A 25,128-nucleotide genomic window follows, 5' to 3' on the forward strand; every position below is an offset into this window, starting at 1 on the left:
ATGCCTCATTTCCAGCATTTTGATCTTACTTGAAGTGCTTTCCCCTGAGAGGTCTTCTCTACTTGTCACCTCCATCACCATCATGCCATCATTGTGCATTACATAACATTATATACTTTGTTTATACTACTTGAGCAGGTCGGAATTATTTTATATCTACATTATTCTTTCTTATAACATAAATTCTTTCATGGCAGAGAATTCATTTGCCTTTGTGACCACTTTATGACTACAGACTAGAATAGTTCCTGGCGCATGATGGATAAAATTTTTGACCATCTGAATGTGGACTGGGCACTGAACTGTGAACCCTTGTTCCTGGGCAAATAAGTAAAAATTTATTATCCTTTACCCAGAGGAAACTGGATAAATAGATTTATGATGTTTCTACTATAATTGTTCTTTCCTAGAAGCAGCAAGAGTAGGTCAGAGGCCCAGAAGTATGTGGGCATGGTTTGGAGTGAAAAATTAAGGAAGAATATGCTGCCAGGTTGTTTTTATGATAATGATATTTCCCTTTCCAACTGAAATTCTATCAATCATTATTTTTTTTAATGATTTTAAATTTTAAATTTTTAAATGATTTAAATGATTAAGTTTTGGGAAGGTCTGTTAAAATCCAAGTGAGAGATTAAAATGTTAAACCTCCATGTGTAGGTTACAGAAACCAATGTTTTGATTATTGGTTTTCAAACAGTTTTAAGTAGTGGAGGCTTTTCAAATCAAAACCTTCCCAGAAGTCCAGCACACATATAGGTCAACATGGCTGATATGCTGGCTGAAATAGCGTAGCAGAACTTGTATCCTGCCCACCAGGCACCTAAGTCCTGTTCCTCCAAGCAGTACCTGAGGGACCACCTATAGCACCCATATTTGTACAGAGCAAGGTTTGAAGATCACAAATCGTGGACCAACTCCTTTATTTGGGAAATAGGCCCAGAGAGCTGAAGTTATCCAAAGTTGTAAAATTACTGTTGACAAAAGGACTGCAGCTCAGCTTCTTGAATGCTAGGGCACTGTGCTTTCACCTGCTATTCTATATTCCTGGAGGATAAATTCTATCAAAGCAGGTTAGCTCCTAGCAGTGGGAGTTATTAAAAGGAGAGACAAGTCAAAGGATTTTAGTATCCAGGGGACCTCACTTGGAATTCTGCTCTTCTAAGACTGAGGACGTGGTGAATTACCTCACAAGACTCCTCTTGCCACTTGGCAATCATCTTGAGTTGGTCTTTCACGGTAGAAAGAAGAAAATGGGACTTTCTCCAAATATTTTATGACTTTATTGCACTGAATGTCCATGAATCAGAAATTTTAACCATTTCTCCACATTCTTGCCATTAGAAGTATTGACTTCCCATTTGTGAAGAGTGGCAGGACTCTTATCAAGAAGTGTAGGTCCCTTTCATGAGCATTAATTTTTTTTTTCCTCTTAAGTAGAAGCCCAATTAGAAAGAACTGATTTGGTTGAATTGGTGGTTTATGGATTGGCCATAGTGTAGATTATTTCATGCTGATTGGGAGGGCAGAGCCAAATACAGCATCTGACAGGACAGCGAACACTTCATAAATGTTTTTAATTAAGTATATTTCAGAGATGTTAGCTAGCAAATACAGCTTAACAATATATTAATTTGATTTCTGACTACAGATTGAGGGGGTGGACACTATTTTGCTATATGCAATTGTTATAGCAGGCATCAATGATGCCCACATAGAGATCTTGAAAAATGTCCTTAATGGCAAGATACTGGATGTAACCATGAAAATCACTAAATCTTTCCACATCGGTGTGCATCTCCCTGATGTTTTCTACCTTGATGATAACCATAGTGTCTGGGCTTCTCAGAAGATGATGCTGAACAGCTTTGTGGACATTGAGGGCCCTTCAGATAAAAACATCAGTGGGGAAGGGTCTGAAATGCTGGCCCAGAGAAATAACAATGACAGTGTGTTTATCTCCTCCAGTTCTGTCAATGACTCTGGCAATGTACTCAATTTCTTTCACTGAATAAGTCAATGATCCAATCAAGGGATAACCATGTTTTTGCCACTGAATGTTGATATTCTCATCTAAGTCCACAGCAAGTTAGTGTTGAAATTTTCCACCCTCAGGTAGATCCATTGACTTCAGTGCTGATGACAGGTAATCCCCAAAATGAAAGAAGTGTAAAATTATAAAGATCATAAAGACAGAAGAAAAGGTTTGGTGTTTATCATAAGTTAATCATGACTGATTTATTACTGGTTCAACTGAAAGAATAGCTTTGAAGACTGAATCAAAAGTGCTACGCAGATAAGAAATGATACATGCTCCCTTGTAGAACCATGCAAAAGCAAATTGGGGATGGAAAGCATTCAAGTAACTTCACTGGAGTGTGATGTAGTTAATTTTTTAGGTATTATTTTTGTACATTTTGTGAGCTGTAGATTAAGCTTATTTGAGGATAGAGAAAGTACTAATTGAAGTATACATTTCAAAACCAAATAAACCTAATACTCTGTTTCCTTAAGACTGGAATTATAGGGGCGCCTGGGTGGCGCAGTCAGTTAAGCGTCCGACTTCAGCCAGGTCACAATCTCGCGGTCCATGGGTTCGAGCCCCGCATCAGGCTCTGGGCTGATGGCTCAGAGCCTGGAGCCTGTTTCTGATTCTGTGTCTCCCTCTCTCTCTGCCCCTCCCCCGTTCATGCTCTGTCTCTCTCTGTCCCAAAAATAAATAAACGTTGAAAAAAAAATTAAAAAAAAAAGACTGGAATTATATTTTCTCCTTCTGCATTTCCTTTACCTATTCTTAGAATGGGATTGAGCATGTCATCTATAATAATGGTTTTACTATCCATTTGTGAAGGGCTTCATAGTTTACCAAGCATTTATTTGGATTTATACATTCATTCACCTCAAAGCGTGCTCCTCCTTTCCACACACATGTCCCCCTTATCCATTAAGAATACATTCCAAGACCCACAGTGGGTGCCTGAAACTGCAGATAGCACTGAACCGTATTTATACTAGGTTTTTTCCTATACATACATTCCTATGGCAAAGTTCAATGTATAAATTAGGCACAGTAAGAGATGAACAATAAAAAGGAGAATAATTATAACATACTGGAATAAAGTTAGATACATGTGATCTCTCTCTCCAAAGATCCTGTTGTACTGCACTCATCCTTTTTCTTTTCTTGTGATGATTTGAGATGATAAAACGCCTACATGATGAGATGAAATGAGACGAATGATGTAAGTGCTGTGACATGGCCTTTGGCTACTACTGACCTTCTGACACTATGTCAGGAGGATTATCTTCTGCTTCCAGACCACAGGTGATTGTGAGTAACTCCAACTGTGGAAAGTGAAACCATAGATAACAGGGGGTGAGGGGGGAACTACTGTGTCTACACACACACACACCCACACCCAGTTTAACTGCCATGTTATAGAAAACCAAGAGATGAAATGATCTGCTCAAGATTATACAGCTAGTGACAGAATCTGCACTTGAGTTTGAACTTCCTCCCAATTCTTGTGAAAACAGTCTACCCAATCTTAGAACCTATGAAAATGTAATATGAACAGAATAAAATGATGTCCTTCAATTTTTCATCCCATAAATTAGACCTTTATCAGACTATCGGGGCCAGCTGCTTTGTAGTTAGAACTTCTAAGGAAAATATATATAAGAGGATTATTAATGCTTTGTAACAAGTGCCATCTTTGAAGTAAAGGGCTACATTTAAAGTTTTAACCCAGGGGGTTTGAAAATGAAGACACTGGAGCATTAGTTGAATGAAAATGGCAGTATCATTGTCTTCATTCTGCTGCTAATTTACTTCAATATCCTTGCCCAAAGCATGCTGTAAGATTTAACTTTTAACAAAATGTGTAACACACATTTTGCTACAATTTAAAAGATTAGACAAAGAGGGAGGTAACTCAGTAATTCAGTACCTTCTATAACCTAAGAGATCCACTGGTACTGAATGTGATGCTAGAGATTACCACCAGACCCTTAACTGTTTAAAGATTACCACCAAACTGAGGTGTGGAGGAGTTCAGAGGTCACAATTTAAAACTCATCCCTTCTGGTGGAAATTCTACATACTGCTCGGAGCCAAGGCCCTACTGATTTTATAGTGGCAGCATAAGCTTACCTTCTAAGTTTGAGATCACAAGAGTGGCATCATTCCAGAAAGGCCATAATGGAGCCACATAAGGTGCACTGTCCCCAGTGATGATAGCCACGACCCAGGACACAAGGGGCAAACAGTAACAGTTTTATAGGTAAGAATGCTAAGATCTACTAGTGAGTTCTGAATTACTTTTTGTGCATCCTTGGTTTAGTAAATAGAGAACGGGACTAAGATTTTAGCCACTGGATTCTAGCCCCAACCTGGATGTTAGATACCTGCATTGAAGTTTTCTAGGCACTTTCTATGTGTCTGTGTGCCTTGCAGTGTGTTAAAAATTTTATAACTATTATCTCATTTAGTATTTATAACTACCAGGTAGTATCATGTGGAGTTGATCGATGAGGAAAATGACGCACTGACAATAAGTAACATGCCAAAGGTCATGGCTCCTAAGAGGCAGAGTTTATATATGATAATACTTAAAAGCATGTGTTTTTTTTTGTGCCTAATTCTAACTGATGCCAAGTCATCACCTTGCTCCTGGCATCTCTCTTTTCATGTAATGATACAGTGATGGTAGCTTATACCAAAGAGAACTTCACTATGTAACAAACACTTCTAAATGCATTGTATATAATACTTCATTTTACCAGGTGGGTACTATTTTCATCTGCATTTTACAGATGAAGAAACTGAGGGGGACACTAGTTATGTAAATTGCACCAGATTATCCAGGTAGGACATGGAGAAGTCAAATTTTGCTTCCAGGGCAACAGGATCTAAAATCCACACTCTTAAGCATCATCCCAACTGTAGAAAATGGGCAATATCTTATGGTATTTTCAGCTCTGTTAACAATTTTCTGAGCATGCTGGATACAAACTGAGGCATGTACTCTGCAGGGATAGGAATGTAATAAACCTTTTCTATACTTGCTCCCTTCCAGTCAGATAAACATATTGTTTTAAAGGAAAGGGAAGGATGTCTGGAAAAGTTTGAGTATGTTGTGATTAAGAAATATGAAGAAGAATCCTTTCTTACTGCTACCTTGAAATAAAAGTAATTTCTTTAAGAGATATAAATAGTAGCTTAGACTGTGGCATACTGCTGATACTGTTTTTGAAATATTCCATCCACTGGCAGATTGTGGAATCTCCCATTAGATATATAAAATTTCCTCTTAGGCATTCTTTCATTTTGATTGGAGCCAAACTACAAGAGACAGGATTCCACGTGTCTTTCCAGACATGTCCACCCGGGATTGTGGATGCCATTCCAAACTCACATTTCTTTTTCATTCGAACTGTTTTTTCTGCCAAAGAATCAGCAAGATAGGATCTTTGAAATATCACCTTACTCATCACCATTTATTAAGAATCTATTATGTTTTCTAAGTATCCTCTTAATAGGTCATGAGGGAGGTGAAAAAGCCTATTGAAACATCATCCTTTAAACGTAATAGTTTTTTTTTAGTATAATTTTTTTCTGATATGAATTTTCTAAGTGATGCCCATTAACGTTCATTATAGAGAACATGTTTTCTCCCCTTCCCTGCCTCCCCAAGAAAAAGAACACTCTGGGTAAAATTTAAGCATTTATTTGCCTTTCTATGAAAGTTACCAATTCTTGCTTAGTAATAAAAACTCAATTATTTTATCATTCTATCCCTCTTTACCCCCAAGTTTGCTCCATTCTGTCACAGCACCTTAAATGCCATCATCAAACTAAATTCTTTGAACAGAGGGTCCAGAACGGCAGCATAGGAAGACCCTCAACTCACCTTCTCCCATGGACACACCAGATCTACAATTACATATACAGCAATTCCTCCTGAAAAAGTGAGGGCTGATTGAACAGCTGCTGCATGACAAATGATAGAGGGACTACATGGAGAAGAGTAAAAAGATGGGAGCATGGTTAACAATAGGAGCCTCATTCCCAATGCAACAACCTCATGGAGGGGCCCACATACAGACTTCCCTATCTAAGGGCACAGCAAAAGCCAGCTATTTAAAAGGCAACTAGTTTATAAGTGAAGAAAATGCATTAACTAATCCTAGATCATCTACTAAATAGACAAGGAGCTACTGAAACGCTTTCTGGGGCTGGAGATGCTGGTAAGTGCCATTTTTTGCATTCTCCTTCCATCTTAATAGCATTGATGGGAGCAGAGTCCAAGTGCTCTAGCCAGCTTACTAGGGCTGCCCCAAGCAAGTCCTGTGCCCCTAGTTCACAACAGCTCCAGCTGCCCCTAGAAGAACCACCCCACCCTGCAACCCCCAGTATGTGCCCTCCCCAGCTCCAACTGTCCCACCAAGGGGCCCCAGAGTGGCATGCCACAGGATTTCTCCAGGCCATGCTTTACCCAGCCATCCTGCCAAGGTGGCCTAGACTGCCCTGGCATGATATACACCAGGAACCCCTGGCACACACCCACTCCAGACTCAACCATCTTGTAAGGCACTGTGTGTGACAGGATCTCCTGGCCCAGGCCCACTCCAGGTCCAGCTGTCTTACCAGGGTGGCCCCAGCACAGTACACCCTAGAACCTCATGACCCATGCCTGCTACAGTGCCAGTCATTCTACCAAAGCCACCAGGCACACAGTTTACACAGGGGATGCTCCTGAGCAAGGCCACACTGTTAAGACTGAGAGACATGATTATTCTGCTTATTTCATAGAAAAAAAAAGAGTGAAGCAAAATGAGGAACTGAGAATTATGTTCCAAATGAAAAAACAAAATAATCCCTACCCAAAAACCTTAATAAAACAGAGATAAGTAATGGTTATAATGATGATCAACAAAATGGAAGAATGGAGAACTTTAAGAGTTAGAAAATATAAAAAAAAGCGGAGCCAAAGAATACAAACTGAAATGGAAAATAAACTAGAGTAAATCAGCAGTAGAGTATATACAACAGAAGAATGGGATAGCAATCTGGAAGACAGAATAGTGAAAATCACCCAAACTAAATGACACAAACACTGAAACGAATTAAAAAAATATAAGGATAGTTTAAGGTAGCCATGGGATAACATTAAGCATACTAACATTTACATTATAAGGATCCCAGAAGAAGAGAGAGAAGGAAATGGGCAGAAAAACTCATTTGGATAAGTAATGGCTAAAAACTTCCCTAAGCTGGAGAAGGAAATAGACATCCAGGTCCAGGAAGCACAGAGTCCCAAACAAGTTGAATCCAAAGAGATTCATACCAAGACATGGTATGCCAATAAAAATGGCAAAAGTTAAAGGTAAAAAGAGGATCTTAAATCAGGAAGAGAAGGATAACCATATACATAGAAATCCCATAAGGTTATCAGCTGATTTTTAGCAGAAACTTAGTAGGCCAGAAGAGAGTGGAAGGATATAGTTGGAGTGCTAAAAGAAAAAACTTACAATAAGGATACTCTACCTAACAAGGTTATTATTCAGAATTGGAGGAAATATGGAGTTTCCTGGACTAGCAAAAACTGAAGGAGTTAATCACCACTAGACTGGACTTACAAGAAATGATAAAGAGAAAACAGTAGGTCATATCTGTGTGTGTGTGTGTGTGTGTGTGTGTGTGTGAGTATGTGTGTGTGTGTGTGTGTGTGTGTGTGTGTGTGTGAGAGAGAGAGAGAGAGAGAGAGAATTTCATTAGTAAAGGCAAAAGAGAGAGAGAGAGAATTTCATTAGTAAAGGCAAATAGGCAGTAAAGGTAGTAAAGAGTCACTTAAAGATAGTACGAAAGTTAAACACAAAAACAGGTTAGGCCACTATAACTACAATAAGCATTTAAGGGATACACAAGATAAAAAGATGTAAAATAAGACATCAAAAAAAAAAACAACAACAAACCAGGGGCGCCTGGGTGGCGCAGTTGGTTGGGCGTCCGACTTCAGCCAGGTCACGATCTCGCGGTCCGGGAGTTCGAGCCCCGCGTCAGGCTCTGGGCTGATGGCTCAGAGCCTGGAGCCCGTTTCCGATTCTGTGTCTCCCTCTCTCTCTGCCCCTCCCCCGGTCATGCTCTGTCTCTCTCTGTCCCAAAAATAAATAAACGTTGGAAAAAAAAACAAACAAAACAACAACAACAACAACAACAAAAAAAACAACAAACCAGATGGGGGGAACAAAAATGTAGTATTTTAGAATGCATTTGAACTTGAACTAACAGCTTAAATATATATATATATATATATATATATATATATATATATATATATATATGTGTGTGTGTGTGTGTGTGTGTGTGTATATATACATATATATATATATATATATATATACACACCTTATGATATCCATAAACCAAAAACCTACAATAGATGCACAAATGAGAAAGGAATCCAAATATAACTATAAAGAAAATAAGCCAAAAAAAATAATAATTAAAAAAAAAGAAAATAAACCAAAAGGGAAGAGAAGAAGAAGAAAGGAATGGAGGAAACACAGAAAGAACCAGAAAGAAATGAACAAAATAGCAATAAGTACATACCTACCAGTAATTACTTCAAATTTAAATGGAGTGCTAAAATGGAGAAAAAAGAAAGCACAAATTACCACTGTTAGAAATGAAAAATAAGATTTCACCAAAGATTCTGCAGACATTTAAAAAGTATCAAATCAATATTACAATAAAAATGTATGCCAGAAATTTTCAAAACTTAGATGAAATGGATCAATTCTTTGAAAAATAAAACTTACCAAATCAACAAAAGATGAAATGGAAAATCTGCATAGTCATGTTCATATTAAATACATTTAAAATAAAACACTTCTAAGAAAAAAGAAGGCATAGGGTGGCAAAACAGATAAAAAATAAGACCATTTTTAAGCTGCCTACAAAAACTCACTTCAGATGTAAAGACATACAGGCTGAAAGTGAAGGAAAATAAGATATTCCATGTAAATGAAAATAAAAAGATAGTATAAAATACTCCTATCAGACAAAACAGACTTTAAAACAGAAACTGTAACAAAAGACAAAGGAGGTATCACATAATGATAAAGGAATCCAAGGAAGGGATATGATGTTTGTACTATTCATGCAACCCAACATTGAAGCATCTAACTACATAAAGCAAATATTTAAAGACATAGGGGGAAATTGATAGTAATAGACTAACAGTAGGAGACTTAAATGCTCCACACTTTCATTGATGGGTAGAACATCCAGACAGAAAACCAATAAGGAACAGTGGCCTTAAATGACACATTATAGATATCCATAGAACATCTCATTCAAAAACTCCAGAACACCCATTTTTTTAAAGATGCACATGGAACATTCTCCAGGAGAGGTCACAAGTCTCATTAACTTCAAGCAGAGTGACATTAAAACAAGCATCTTTTCCAATCACAACAGTATGAAACTAGTTATCAATTACAAGAAGACCTGGAAAAAACTAAACACATTTATTAAACATGTTCCTAAACAACCGATGGATTAAAACCAAATCAAAGGGGAAATAAAAATACCGTGAGACAAATGAAAATGGAAACACAACTCTCCTAAATTTGTGGGATAGAGCAAAACCAATTCTAAGAGAGTAATAGTAATATTACTCTGAGAGAGTAATTGTAATTGCTATAGTAATATAGCAAGTAAGCAAGCAAGCAAACAAAAATCCCAAATTAACAATCCAGCTTTATACCTGAAGAAACTAGAGAAAAAGAACAAAGCCTAAAGTTAGAAGAAAAGATGTAATAAAGGTCAGAATGGAAATAAATGAAACAGGCTGAAAAAAAAATAGAAAAGATCAATGGATTAAAGCTCATTCTTTGAAAAGATAATCAATAAATGTCAAGCCAGATTCATCAATAAAAACAAGAGAACATGAAATCCTGAAATGAAAGAGGAGAGCTTACAAAATGATACTACAGATAGAAAGTATCCTAAGAGATTACTATGAACAGTCACATGCCAAAAATTTGGAAAACCTAGAAGAAATGAACAGCTTTCTAACTCTGCATCATAAAGAAATAGAAAATCAGAATAGGCATTACAGGAAATGAAAGTGAGTCAGTAATTTAAAAATTTTCAAAAACCAAGGGTCCAGGACCAGACAGCTTTACAGGTGGATTCTAATCAACATCTAAAGAAAAGTTAATACCTAGTTTTCCTAAATTATTCCAAGAAATTATAAAGAAAGCAATGGTTTCAAACTATTTCACGAGGCCAGCACTACCCTGATAGCAAAACTAGGCAAAGACACTGTGCACGCACACACACACACACACACACACACACACACACACACACACACACAAACACACCATTAAAGGCCAATATTCATGATCAACTTAGATGAAAAAAATCTTTAACAGAATATTAACAAATAAAATTCAACAATACATTAAAAAGGTCATATGGCACAATTGACTGGGATTTATTCCAGGAATTCAAGGAAAGTTCAATATCTGCAAATTAATCAATGTGATATACCGTATTACCAAACTAGGATAAAAATCCTAAGATCACCTTAATAGATGCATTTTGACCAAACTCAATATACATCTATGACATGAACTCTTTTTTTTTTTTTTCAACATTTATTTATTTTTGGGACACAGAGAGACAGAGCATGAACGGGGGAGGGGCAGAGAGAGAGGGAGACACAGAATCAGAAACAGGCTCCAGGCTCTGAGCCATCAGCCCAGAGCCTGACGCGGGGCTCGAACTCCCGGACCGCGAGATCGTGACCTGGCTGAAGTCGGACGCCCAACCAACTGCGCCACCCAGGCGCCCCTGACATGAACTCTTAAAGTGAATATAGAAAGAACAGATCTCAACGTAAGAAAGGCAATATATGATAAACCCACAGCTAACACCATACTCAAAAGAGAAAAGCTGAAAGCTTTTCCTTTAAGATCAGGAACAAGACAATAATGTCCACTCTCATCACTTTTATTCAACATAGTATTGGAAGTCCTTGTACAGCAATCAAACAAGAAATAAATGTCATCCAAATTGGTAAGAACTATTACTATTTGGAGATAACATAATACTATACACAGGTAACCATGAAAGCTTCACCAAACTAATTAACATAAATTCAGTAAAGTTACAAAATACATAATATTCAGAAATCTGTTCTTTCTATACACTAACAAAGTAGCAGAAAGACAAATTAAGAAAACAATTCCAATTATACTTGCATCAAAAAGAATTAAATACTTAAGAATAAATTTAACAAAGGAGATTTAAAACCTATCAACTGAAAACGTAAGAAACTGATAAAAGAAATTAAAGATGACAAAACCGTATGGAAAAATATAGCATGCTCACGATAGAAGAATATTGTTAAAACGTCCATACTACTCAAGGCAATGTACAGATTCAATGCAACACTACTCAAAATACGAATAGTTTTTAAAGAACCAGAACACATATTCCTAAAATTTGTTTGTTACCACAAAAGACCCTGAACTGTGAAAGCAATTTTGAGAAAAAAGACCAAAGCTGGAGGTATCATAGTCTGATTTCAAACTATACTACAAAACTGTAGTCATCAAAACTGTATGTTACTGGCACAAAACAACACATAGATCAATAGAGTAGAAAAGAGATACCAGAAATAAACCCACACTCATGTGGTCAATTCGTGTATGAAAACAGAGCCAAGAATATGCAATGGGGAAAACACAGTCTCTTCAATATATGGTAATAGGTTTCCTTTTTTAAGATTACTTTAGCTATTCGGGGTCTTTTCTGGTTCCATACAAATTTTAGAATTGTTTGTTCTAGCTCTGTGAAGAATGCTTGTGTTATTTTGATAGGGATTGCATTGAACGTGTAGATTGCTTTGGGTAGTATTGACATTTTAACAATATTTATTCTTCCTATCCAGGAGCATGGAATGTTCTCCATTTCTTTGTGTCTCCTTCAATTTCCTTCATACACTTTCCATAGTTTTCAGCATACAGATCTTTTACCTCTTTGGTTAGGTTTATTCCTAGGTATATAATTATTTTTGGAATTGTAAATGGGATCAATTTCTTGATTTCTCTTTCTGCTGCTTCATGTTTGGTGTATAGAAATGTAACCAATTTCTGTATGCTGATCTTGTATCTTGCAACTTTGCTGAATTCATACATCAGATATAGCAGGTTTGGGGTGGTGTCTTTGGGTTTTCTGTGTAGCGGATCATGTCATCTGCAAAGAGTTAAAGTTCGACTTCTTCCTTGCTAATTCGTATGCGTTTTATTTCTTTATTTTTGTATGAGGCTAGGACTATACTAGGACTTCCAGTACTATGTTGAACAACAGTGGTGATAGTGGACTTAACCTGTCATGTTCCTGACCTTAGGGGGAAAGCTCTCAGTTTTTCCCCACCGAGGATGATATTAGCTTGTGGGTCTTTTTTATATGGCCTTTATCATGTTGAAGTGTGTTTCATCTATCCCTACTCTCTTGAGAGTTTTTATCAAGAAAGGATGCTATATTTTGTCAAATGCTTTTTCTGCATCTATTGACAGAATCCTATGATTCTCATCCTTTCTTTTTATTAACGTGGTATATTATGTTGACTGATTTGCGACTACTGAACCAGTCCTGCGGGCCAGGAATAAATCCCACTTGATCATGGTGAGGTTTTTTTTTAATGTTTATTTTTGAGAGAGAGAGAGAGAGAGAGAGAGAGAGAGAGAGAGAGAGAGAGAGAGAGAAAGAAAGAGAAAGGGGCAGGCAGAGAGGCAGAGTGAGAGGGAGACACAGAATCCAAAGCAAGCTCCAGGCTCTGAGCTGTCGGCACAGAGCCTGATGCGGGGCTTGAACTCATGAACCATGAGATCATGATCTGAACTGAAGGTGGATGCTTAACCAACTGAGCCACACAGGCATCCCTGTGAATAATTCTTTTAATGTACTGTTGAATTCAATTTGCTAGGATCTTGTTTAGAATGGTTCATCAGGAATATTGACCTGTAAGTCTCCTTTTTAGTGGGGTCTCTGGTTTTGGAATCAAGGTAATGCTGTCTTCATAGATTGAGTTTGGAAGCTTTCCTACCATTTCTATTTTTTGGAACAGTTTGAGAAGAACAAGTATTAACTCTTCTCTTTAACTGTCTGGTACAATTCTCCTGGGAATTCCCATCTGGCACAGGACTTTTGTTTGTTGGGAGATTTTTGATTACTGTTTCAATTTCCTTGCTGGTTATGACTCTGTTCAAATTTTCTAATTATTCCTGTTTCAGTTTTGGTGGTTTGTGAGTCACCAGGAATTTGTCCATTTCTTCCAGATTGCCCAGTTTGTTGGAATATAATTTTTCATAGTATTCTCTTATAATTGTTTGCATTTCTGTGGTGTTGGTGGTGACATCTCTTTCATTCATGATTTGATCTATCTGGGTACTCTCTCTTTTCTTTTGGGTAAGTCTGGCTAGGGGTTACTAATTTTGTTTATTCTTTCAAAGAACCAGCATTGGGAGGCCTGGGTGGCTCAGTCAATTAAGCATCTGACTTTGGCTTGGTCATCATCTCATGGTTTGTGGGTTTGAACCCCGTGTCAGGCTCTGTGCTGACAGCTCAATGTGGAGCCTGCTTCAGATTCTGGGTTTCCCTCTTGCTCTGCTCCTCCCCTGCTCATGCACCCTCACTCTCTCAAAAATAAACAAACATAAAAAAAAAAAGAACCAGCATTTAGTTTCATTGATCTGTTCCACAGGGTTTTTTTTGTTAGTTTGTTTTGGTTGTTTGTTTCTATACCAAAGCTAGAAGCATCACAATTCCAGATTTCAAAGCTTGATTATAAAGTTGCAATCATTAAGGCAGTATGGTATTGGCACAAAAACAGATCAATGGAACTTAACAGAGAACTCAGAAATGGACCCACAAACATATGGCAACTAGTCTTTCATAAAGCAGGTAAGAGTATCCAATGGAAAAAAGACAGTCTCTTCAGCAAACGGTGCTGGGAAAACTAGACAGCAGCATGAAGAATGAATCTGGACCAAATTTTTACACTATACACAAAAATAAATTCAAAATGGATGAAAGACACAAATGTGAGACAGGAGGCATCAAAACCCTACAGGAAAAAAACAGGCAGTAACCTCTCTGACTTTGGCTGCAGCAACTTCTTACTCGACACATCTCCGGAGGCAAGGGAAATAAAAGCAAAAATGAACTATTGGGACCTCATTAAGATAAAAAGCTTCTATACCACAAAGGAAACAATCAAGAAAACCTAAAGGCAACCGACGGAATAGAAGATATTTACAAACGACGTATCGGATAAAGGCTTAGTATCCAAATTCTATAAAGAACTTATCAAACTCAACACCCAAAAAGTCAAATAATCCAGTGAAGAAAGGGAAAGACAAGAACAGACACTTTTGCAAAGAAGACATCCAGATGGCTGACACATGAAAAGATGCTCAACATCACTCATCATCAGGGAAATACAAATCAAAACCACAATGAGATACCACCTCACACCAGAATGGGAATGGCTGAAACGAACAACTCAGAAAACAACAAATGTTGATGAGGATGCAGAGAAAGGGGAACACTTTTGCACTGTCGGTGGAAATGCAAAGTTGCAACCACTCAAGACAGCGTTGAGTTTCCTCAAAAAATTAAAAATATAACTACCCTGTGACCCAGCAATTGCACTACTAGGTATTTATCCAAAGGATACAAAAATACTAATTCAAAGGGGAACATCCACCCCAATGTTTATAGAACCACCAGTAAGAGCCAAATTATGGAAAGAGCTCAAATGTCCATCAAGTGATGAATGAATAAAGAAGATTGGTAAATATGCATATACACAATGGAATATTACTGGGTAATCAGAAAGAATGTAATTTTGTAATTTGCAACAATGTTGATCAAACTAGAGTATATTATGCTAAGTGAACTAAGTCAGTCAAAGACAAATATCACGATTTCACTCAAATGTGCAATTTAAGAAACAAAACAGATGGACATAGGGGAAGGGAAGAGAAAATAAGATAAAAACAGAGAAGGAGAGAAACCATAAGAGTCTCTCAAATACAGAGAACAAACTGAAGGTTGCTGGAGGGGAGATGGGTGGGGGGAATGGGCTAAATGGGTGATGGGTATTAAGGACAGCACTTGTTGGGATGAGCACTGGGTATTATATGGAAGTGATGAATCACCGGATTCCACTCCTGAAACTGATTGTACACTGTATGTTAGCTAACTTGAATTTAAATAAATAAATCAATTAAAAACAAAACAAAACTAAAAAAAATAAATGGCATTTGGAAAACTGGACAGCTACGTGTAAAAGAATGAAACTGGATCATTATCTGATACCATATCCAAAAACAAATTCAAAATATATTAAAAGACTTGAATTTAAGACCTGAAACCATAAAACTCCTAGAAGGCATAACTAATTTGACACTGGTTTTAGCAACACTTTCAGGGAACAATTTCCTAAGACAAGGGCAACAAAAGCTCATATATACAAATGGGATCACGTCCAAGTAAAAAGCTTTTTAGTAAACCAACTAAACAACACAACAACCTACTGAATGGAATAATAATCCTGTAAGTGGTTAATATCCAATATATATAAAGAACTTATACAACTTAGTGTAACTCCTCCTACCCCCAACAATCTGGTATTGAGCACAGGACATGAAGAGATTTTGTTTTTCCACAGAAGACTTAGAGATGTCTAAAACACACATGATAACATGCTCAACATCATTAATCAATAGGCAAATGCAAATCAAAGCCACAATGAGATAGCCAATTTGATGGCTGTGAAGTGTTATCATGAAAAATACAAAAACTAACAAGGGTTGATGAGGATGTGGAGAAAAGGGAATCCTGTGCAGTGTTAGTGGGAATGTAAATTGAAGCAGCCACTATGGAGAACAGTATGGAGTCCTCTCAAAAAAATTAGAAGGAGAAATAGCAGAAGAATCACTAATTCCACTGTGGGGTATTTATTTGAAAAAAACAAGAACACGAATTTGAAATGTCATATGCACCCCTATGTTTACTGCAGCATTATTTACACTAGCCAAGATATGGAAGCAAGGTGAGGGCCTACCAATAGGTAAATGTATAAAGAAAAGGTGTGTATGTAAATATATACACACACATATACATTTTGTAAATACACACACACACACACACACACACACACACACACACACACACACGGGAATGCAAGTGAACCATAAAAAAGAATGACATCTTGCCATTTACAATAGCAGGGATGAACCTACAGGGTATTATGCTAAGTGAAATAAGTCTGACAGGAGAAGACAAATAAATGCCCTATAATTTCACTTATATGCACAATCTAAAAAAATAAAACAAATGAGCAAAACAAAGTAGGACACACAGATACGGAAAAATGTTAGCCGAGTGGGGAGAGATTAGGGTGTAGGTGAAATAGGTGAAGGTGATTAAAAGGTACACACTTCCAGTTGTAACATAAATAAGTCATGGGGGTGTAAAGTACATGTTACATTGTGATAGTTTTGCATGGTGACAGATGGTAACTGGACATCATGGGGATTTCTTAATATATAAAAATTTCAAGTCACTATGACATATACTGAAGACAATAGGAAAGTGCATGTCAATTATACTTCAGTAAAAAAAGGAGACTTAACAGAAGTAAAAAAGAAAAGTACTCATAAATCCTTTGAGTGAAATGCGGAGTAACATAAAAAATAATTAACAACTAGTTTGTTTTGGCACTTGGGCAGTTCACATGGATAAGATTGCAGGCTAGAGTCGAGTCCAAGATATGCCAGGTATTAACCCATTAGTCAGTGGTTTGTGAGGAGTCTGGGAATCTGAGCGGCTACGGGACTATTCACCAACCACAAAAATAGTTTAATGTTCAACTGGCAGGAGCGTATTTATGTGCCCTGGGTATCTCAAAAAATGGCATCTCTTCTTTTAGGTACATATTTACACTTCAGTGTAAGTTTACCAGCAATTATCAATCTGTTAATGCTGAATTTACAGAGACACAAAAGATTTCCCCTTAAATCATTTGAAAGAGAGATTTCTTCAGATATTTGCAGTCAAAGAAATTGAAGAGAAATTAATAAATCTAAGTGTGGAATTGCTATTTTATATGTTAGAATATTTTGAAAGGCAGCAAAAACCAAGAGGGGAAACTGTAATGAACTCTTTTTTTTTTCTAATTTTTGAGAGAGAGAGAGAGAATGCACGCACACACACATGCACACACACAAGTCGGGGGAGGGCAGAGACAGGGAGAGAGAATCCCAAGCAGGCTTTGTGCCATCAGTGCAGACCCTGATGTGGGTTTCAAAACTCCTGAATGGTGAGATCCTGACTTGAGTTGAAATCAAGAATTGGACCCTTAACTGACTAAGGTGCCCAGGCACCCTCCCCCAACTTTGTTTTAATGAACTAACTCTTAGATGGTAGGTTGCAAACCTTTAGATGGTTATTTTTAGGTTCTTAGTGATATGGGAAGGGGATGATGGTGGTGATGTGGAGAGGTAAACACCTAGGCGTAAATTGGGAGAGAACTTTGATATTTGAAGCTTACTGTGCTGGATGATCAGGTAATTTGTTGCCGATTAATAGATTAATGGTGAGTTCCACTTCTTAAAACAGGTTTACGATAGCCTAGTGATTCCAATCATTCATTCACTTGGGTAACTGATATCTTGGCCCACCACAGAGAAGCCTGATACCCAGAGTACCAACAGGACTGATAACAATGAACAAGTCACCTGAAGAAAGAAAAGCTTTAAATGGATTTAGTACTGGCACCTGGGCAGCTCAGTAGGTTAAATGTCTGACTTTTTGATATCAGCTCAGGTCATGATCTTGCTGTCCATGGGATTGAGCCTCACATTGGACTCTGTGATGACAGCATGGAGTCTGGGATTCTCGCTCTTCCTCTCTCTCTGCCCCTCCCCTGTATATTCTCTCTCTCACACAATAAATAAATATTGAAAAATAAATGGGTTTAGTATTAAGCACGAGTCATTATCTACTGCTTCGGTTACTTCTTAATTCTACGAATTGACTACTGTACCCACAGTTCTAGGCCACTGATTACATTTCCCTTTCTTTGTTTACTAGTCCAGGGGGTGCAGATACCCAGAATATGTGCAAGGTAATTTACAGAAGTAAGAATATACTCGAGCACTTACTTACATGTATATTTCTGATTCCCTTTTAGTTTTTATTCTGTTTATGTACCTTTTTGTTTCAATGATAAGGGTTAAATATTCACAAGGATTGGGGACTACTGGAAAGTAAACAATGTCCCCAAATGAATTCAAAGACCTTTTCTAAAATGGCTCTTTATAGAGTCCCAAAATGTACATATTCCTAGCACTTTCACTAGATCAACATGTAGGCTAAATCATTACCATATTTTCCCAGGTAGTCTCCAGCCTATAATTATTTACCTTTCGAAGAGTCTCCATTCTTGTTTGCTGAGATAAGAAACGTCCTTGTTTTTGGAATGCATGTGAGTGCAGCACAGGGCATGTGCTGAGGTCTCACACAGTGGAAGGCTACTTGCTCTTGAGTATCCAGGTATGCACATACCTCAGTGCTTGAGTTTAAAACCAGGGCACAATCAGTATTGACATGGGAGGTGCCCCTGGCAAACTGGCCTGTGAAGATCGCCCTGTCATAGCCTTGGTTCCTTGCCTCCAGAGAGCCGACACCCCTTCCCTGGGGTGGATGAGCAGAAGAGACAGAGATACCCGGCCTTCCCAGGGTGAAGCTGTCAAGATGCCATTGTTGAAGTCTGTTGCCTTTCCTGAAGCACCTGCCTTCAGATCTGGGGAGGACACCCTGGCCTCAGGAAATCCCCACCATACATCTTCCTGTGTCCCAAGTGTCCCCTTACCTCCAGAAGGAGGTCTAGCTGATCCCCCCGGCAGTAGGCATCTTGAGGGTGAAGGACCGTGGCTCTGCTGTGTGCAGCACCGGTGGTGGTGTTCACGTAGGTGAAAGGTCTGGGTGGGATCAGCTGGTCTAGTTTCTCCATGATTCCCTTTATTCTCAGCTCAGTCTCTGCTGATGAAACTCCTGGATGCAGTGGTACTTCAGGACATGAAGGCTTCATGATAAAATTCCAGTGATAGAGGGAGATGGGCATCTTAAGCGTAGTCCATAGCTGCGGTGATGATGAAGACAATAAAGAACATAGACAATGTTTTTATGTAATATAATCATTTTTGGTAGGCTAGCCAACTTCGATCTTTTATAGAATAAGAGCAGATGCAAAACCTGAAATAAAATGATATGGAGATTTTATTATCATATATGTTTCATGGGAAAAATAAGTTTCCTCAAATTTGGTGGTGGAACTGCACTTTTCACCAGCTAATCTATTTTGGGTTCTAGGATCTTCTTCCCTAAAGTGGTGATGATAAAATACACTTTTGCTGGGGTGCCTGGGTGGCTCAGTTGGTTAAGCGTCTGACTTCAGCTAGGTTATGATCTCACAGTTTGTGAGTTCAAGCCCCGCTTCAGGCTCTGTGCTGACAACTCAGAGCCTGGAGCCTACTTCAGATTCTGTGTTTCCCTCTTTCTCTGCCTCTCCCTCACTCTTTCTCTCTCTCTCAAAAATAAATGACCATTAAAAAAATTTTTTTTAAAAATACACTTTTGCTTGGCAATTGTGAAGACAGGAAAAATTGTTTTTTAACTGCAGAGCACACAATTTTTATTGCTGTTTTATTATTTAATCTTAAAGCTAGAACTCAGTCATTAAAAATATTCTTAAGAAAATGTTTAAGATGCATGGGGATTTTATGTAAAATATGATTTTTTTCTGTTATTTTATACTCTGCTTAAACATTTTATGATATTTATTAGTATTTTTCAGATTGTTCTAGTTAGGAGATAATCAACATAGGTTTATAAAAACATCTATTTTCTAATCATAGAATACCACTGATTATTAAAATGCTTTTTTTTTAAGAGTTTATTTATTTTGAGAGAGAGAGAGAGTGGGGGGGGGGGCAGGCATGTGAACAGGGGAAGGAAAGAGACAAGGAGAGAAAATCCCAAGCAGACTCTGGGCTGTCAGTGTGGAGCCCAACATGGGGCTTGACTCACAGAACATGACCTGAGCTGAAATCAAGGATCAGAAACTTAGCCCACTGAGCCACCCAGGTGCCCCTGAAATAACATTGATTATTAAAAATGTGAGATGTGAAACTGTATAGGGGATATAAATCAGTGATAATTATACCAACCATTGATAATTATTATTAATCTTATGGTGATTTTTTCTTTGATTTTTCTGTATGCCATTTAACATGATTATGAACAAATTAAATATTACCAATGAATTTTGATTTAAAAATAGTATTGTTAAAAACTTCACCTCATGTCACTGGCTCATATAGTATTCCAGCCTATGGATACAACTTAACAGTTTACCTATTTCCATCTTTGGATTTTTATTGCATTCAACTTTTATAATCCTGTGAAGAACACTTTTGGTATAAATCTTTGCAATCCAAGTTATTTGCTGAGAACTTAGAAACAGAATTATTGGTCCAAGGTGGTGAATACTGTTAAAGCTCTTAACACATGATGGCAAATAGTTTTCCAGAAATGTGGTGCTAATTTGTGCCTGAAGGAGAAGCGAATGAGAATTCTAGTCTTACAACATGCTTTCGACACTGGCTAGCTCAATTTTAGAGATATTTACCCGGATTAAAACCTAACTCTGTCACCCACTCACTAGTTACACAATCTTGGTTAAGTTTGTTAACTTCTCTGTTTGTCAGTTTCATCATCTAAAAAACTGAGTCATAAAGATACACACCTTATATGTTATTGTGTTAATGGACTAACATGAAAAACATTGGGAATGGTACCTGGTACACACTAAGTGTTTGTATTACCATACCTGGTATTTGATAAAAATGCTTTTATAAAGAAAAATATCAACATATCAAATAACAAAATGATAATCATAGTAATTATAGTAATATCTCACAATTTTCAATAAAGGCAGAATAACTTGTGTTAGACCAATTTTGCAGATAACAATAAACCAAAAATAAAGAAAATCCTTCCCATAGCACTAGAGAGTTACCACTAGCAGGTTGACACTGGAGGGAAGTCGAAACTTGGAATAAAGAACAGCACTGGGCTTGCATTATAAGGGGTGCTAACTCAAGTTCTTCAAACAGAAAGGAAATTCAACAAATAGAAACATGGATATTCTGGAAGGAATGAAAAACACCAGAAATGGTAACAATAAGGATAAATATAAAATTCTAAATGTTTGTCTCCTAATTTCTTTAAAATGAATGTAATTATTATTATTTTTTACAAGTTTTTTCTTAGGTTTATTCATTTATTTTGAGAGAAACCACGAGCACAGCAGAGGGAGAGAGAGGGAATCCCAAGCAGGCTCTGCACTGTCAGCACATAGCCCAATGAGGGATCCATCTCATCTACCATCAGATCATGACCTGAGCTGAAACCAAGAGTCAGATGCTTAACTGACTGAGTGCCCCAAAATGTTTGCTTATTTTTGAGGGAGAAAGAGCCCAAGCAGGGGAGAGACAGGGGCACAGAGGATCCAAAGCAGGCTCCATGCTGACAGCAGCCAGCCTGATGCGGGGCCTGACCTCACAAACTGTAATTTCATGACCTGAGCCAAAGTCGGATGCTCAACTGGCTAAGCTACCCAGGCACCCCTAAAATGCATGTAATTATTTAAAGTAAAAACCAATTTTGTAATAATATGAAAACTACAACAAAGAATGGGGAGATGAGTCAATGGAAGTAAATAGTTGAAAGGTTATTACAGATTACATGAAGTAGCACGATATTAACTATAAAAGAGTGTATATAATAATACCTACAGGAAACACTTAAAAAAAACCCTTAGAGCTGTAAAAATAATAAAGAAACTAAAAGGAAATTCTAAAAAAATTCAATTCATCCCAAAAGAGGAACAGAAGGGCCAAAGAGAAAACAAACAGCAAGTTGGTGGATTTAAATCTAGTGATTAATTTTATTAACAGTAAATTGCCTAGGGCACCTGGGAGGCTCAGTTAGTTCAGCGTCTGACTCTTGATTTTGGCTCAGTTCATCATCTCATGGTTAGCGATTTCAAGCCCCACATTAGGCTCTGCACTTACAGCATGGAGTCTGCTTGGGATATTCTCTCTCTCTCTCTCTCTCTCTCTCTCTCTCTCTCTCTCTCTCAAAATAAATAAATATAAACATTAAAAAACCAGTAATTTGACTAAGCATATATTTTTTTTAATTTTTATTTTTAAGTAATCTCTACATACAATTTGGGTTTGGACTCACAGCCCCAGGATCAAGAGTCATGTGCTCTATTGACTAAGCCAGCCAAGTGTCTCTATTTGCTGTCTAACAAGAATGTAGGTTAGTATGAAGTTATCTACAGACTGAAAGTGAATGGATGGAAATTAATATACCATTTAAGCATAAAAAAGCTAATATTAAAATAGACTTCAAGACAAAACATGTTACCAGACATAAAGATGGACATTTACAAGTGGTTAAGAGTCAATTTGCTAGAAACATAGGAATCATAAATGTGTATGTGCCTACACATCCATGTATTTGTATGTGAAAAAAAATTGACAGAATTCAAGGGACAGATCAAGAAATTCACAATTAGAAACTTAAAAACCTATTTTAGTTGCTATAGGAACTGGCTAAGAAATAAATAATAAACTAGAAGATAGGAACATTATCAGAGTACTTTCTTAATCATCAGATATTATCAGATAATTCTCAGAATTTTTAATTGTTATAACTTCAAATAAAAAATTTAAGTAATTTTTAGTATGATAGAATTATACTCTGTGCAAAAAACTTGTTGGTGAAAATAAATAGGAAACTCCTGATTCAAGAAGGAGCACAAGAGATATATTATAGCCTCAATTTCCCACAGAATTTAAGACACAAAAATAAAAACTTAAAACTTTCTAAGTATTCTTGGAAATAGGAAGAGGTACCTTAATTAGACCATAATTTATAAGAAGTCTGAAAAAGAGGGGGGCTTGGCTGGCTCAGTCAGTAGAATACATGACTCTTGATCTTGGGGATCGTGAGTTCAAGCCCCACATTGGGTGGAGAGATTACTTAGAAAGAAACAAACAAAGAAACAAACAAACAAAGAAATGTCAACAGTAAAAGGCAGGAAAAGTAAAAGGCAGAGGAGATTATATCAAAGAAGAAAACCATGGCTCCAAATGCATGTCAGTGAGAGTTCTGCAGAAGATGGAAACCACTTCAGGGCTACTACAAACCTGGAGGAAACTGATGATTGGATTAAGAGGTGGTAAAGGAGTGGCCCATAGGAGGAGTATTGGGATGGTTAATACTTCCCTATTTTTCCCCTTGTGCTTGGCCAGGCAGATAGAAATGGGAACTTTTGTACTCTACTGTGAGTAAAAGCTATAGATATTTAAGTTTGAGGGTGCAGGGTAGGACCCTGCATGTGTGGCAACACCCTAGACAAATGCAGAGCATTTATTGCCTTGAGTACTTTCTGCAGCTGAGCTACAAATACGCTGGAGAAAATAGGTGACAGTACTCAGAGGCCTGGCCACCACAGAATCTTAAGTATAAGAATGTACACCCAGCCAAGAATTAGTGAAAATTTTATGAAAGCCAACTCATGAAAGAAAAGGTATTAAGTTCAATAAAGAGAAAACAAAGTAACAGAAACAGAAAAAGCAAAACAAGACTTTAAAGCAAGTATATTTCTATCCTCAGAGAAATTCCAGGTGATCTTTGCATCCGTAAATTAATGAATCAGAGACCATGGAAAACAAAATCTTGTTGTTCAATATGCAAAAGTCAACTGTATTCCTTTACATCAGCAACAAGGAATTAGAAACTGTATTTAAAAAACACTATTTACAACAGCAACAAAAAAATTATAAAATAATGCCTAGTTATAAATCTAATAAAAGATATACAAGACATATATGCAAAAATTTTAAAATTTACTGAATGATCTTAAAGACCTAAATAAATAGAGAGAGATTACATGGTGCTAAAGACCAAAATAATGTTATGAACATGTCAGTTTTCCCAAGTTGATCTACATGGTTAATATAATGCACATAAAATTTAAGTAAGATTTTTTTCCAGCAAATTTGGCAGACCAACTGTAAAACATATAAAGAGTAAAGGGTCAAGACCAGCCGGGAACATTGTGAAGTAGATTAAGCAAAGGTAACTTGACCTACAAGTTTTTAAGAGTAACTATGAAGCAAATTATTATTATATTAATTATAGCAATGCAGCATTGATATGGGGAAGATATATTAGTCAGTGGAGTAGTACAAATGGAGGAGGATCTGTACTTATCAGAAATTTTGATATATGACAACAAGGTCTTGACAAATCAGCAGTGAAGAAAACTACTACAAAATAAGAACGGAAAAGGGGATCATCCATAAGGAAACAAAAATCAGCCAAGAAAAAAACTCAGATCCGTCACAGGATTAAATGTCTAAAGCAACCTTTCAAGGTTTAAATAGAATATTTAGATAAATACTCTGACACCGAAATAGGGAAGGGTTTCTTAATACTCAAAAAGAATCAACTGTTTATAAAGGCGGATTTTAGTATATTTTACTATATCAACACGAAAAGGTGTTGTGCAGAAATGTCATTAAAGAAATGAACAAACAAGCTACACATGGGGAGAAAATCATCACAGATGTGTATGTGACAGAGGAAGAATGCGCGCGCGCGCGCACACACACACACACACACACACACACACACACACAATTATCCTCTCCTGTGCTGTGTAATGGTTATCAAACATGTTAGTTCTTCAAGGTTGTGTAAGCTTTTCAAATTCCCGTACTATGATGTATAACTCTGGTTGTTTGGACTTTCCTAGAACAGGTGAAGTAGGAAGTAAAATTATACTTCTGTTAAGACACAGAAAGAGATTCCTTTGTGGAGTGTTGGAAAACTGTAAACGTGATCCAGGAGGCAAATATAAACAGTACTAACAGTAACTTACGATTTTTCATACTTGTCAT

At 37.2% G+C, this 25,128-nt stretch overlaps 1 pseudogene; it reads right to left on the reverse strand.

Annotated features, from left to right (window-relative positions):
• Window positions 1-1,471: 1,471 nt before the first annotated feature.
• Window positions 1,472-25,128, reverse strand: LOC125176868 (NXPE family member 4-like; annotated as a pseudogene).

Source organism: Prionailurus viverrinus, chromosome D1, assembly GCF_022837055.1.
Source record: "Prionailurus viverrinus isolate Anna chromosome D1, UM_Priviv_1.0, whole genome shotgun sequence".
NCBI lineage: Eukaryota > Metazoa > Chordata > Mammalia > Carnivora > Felidae > Prionailurus > Prionailurus viverrinus.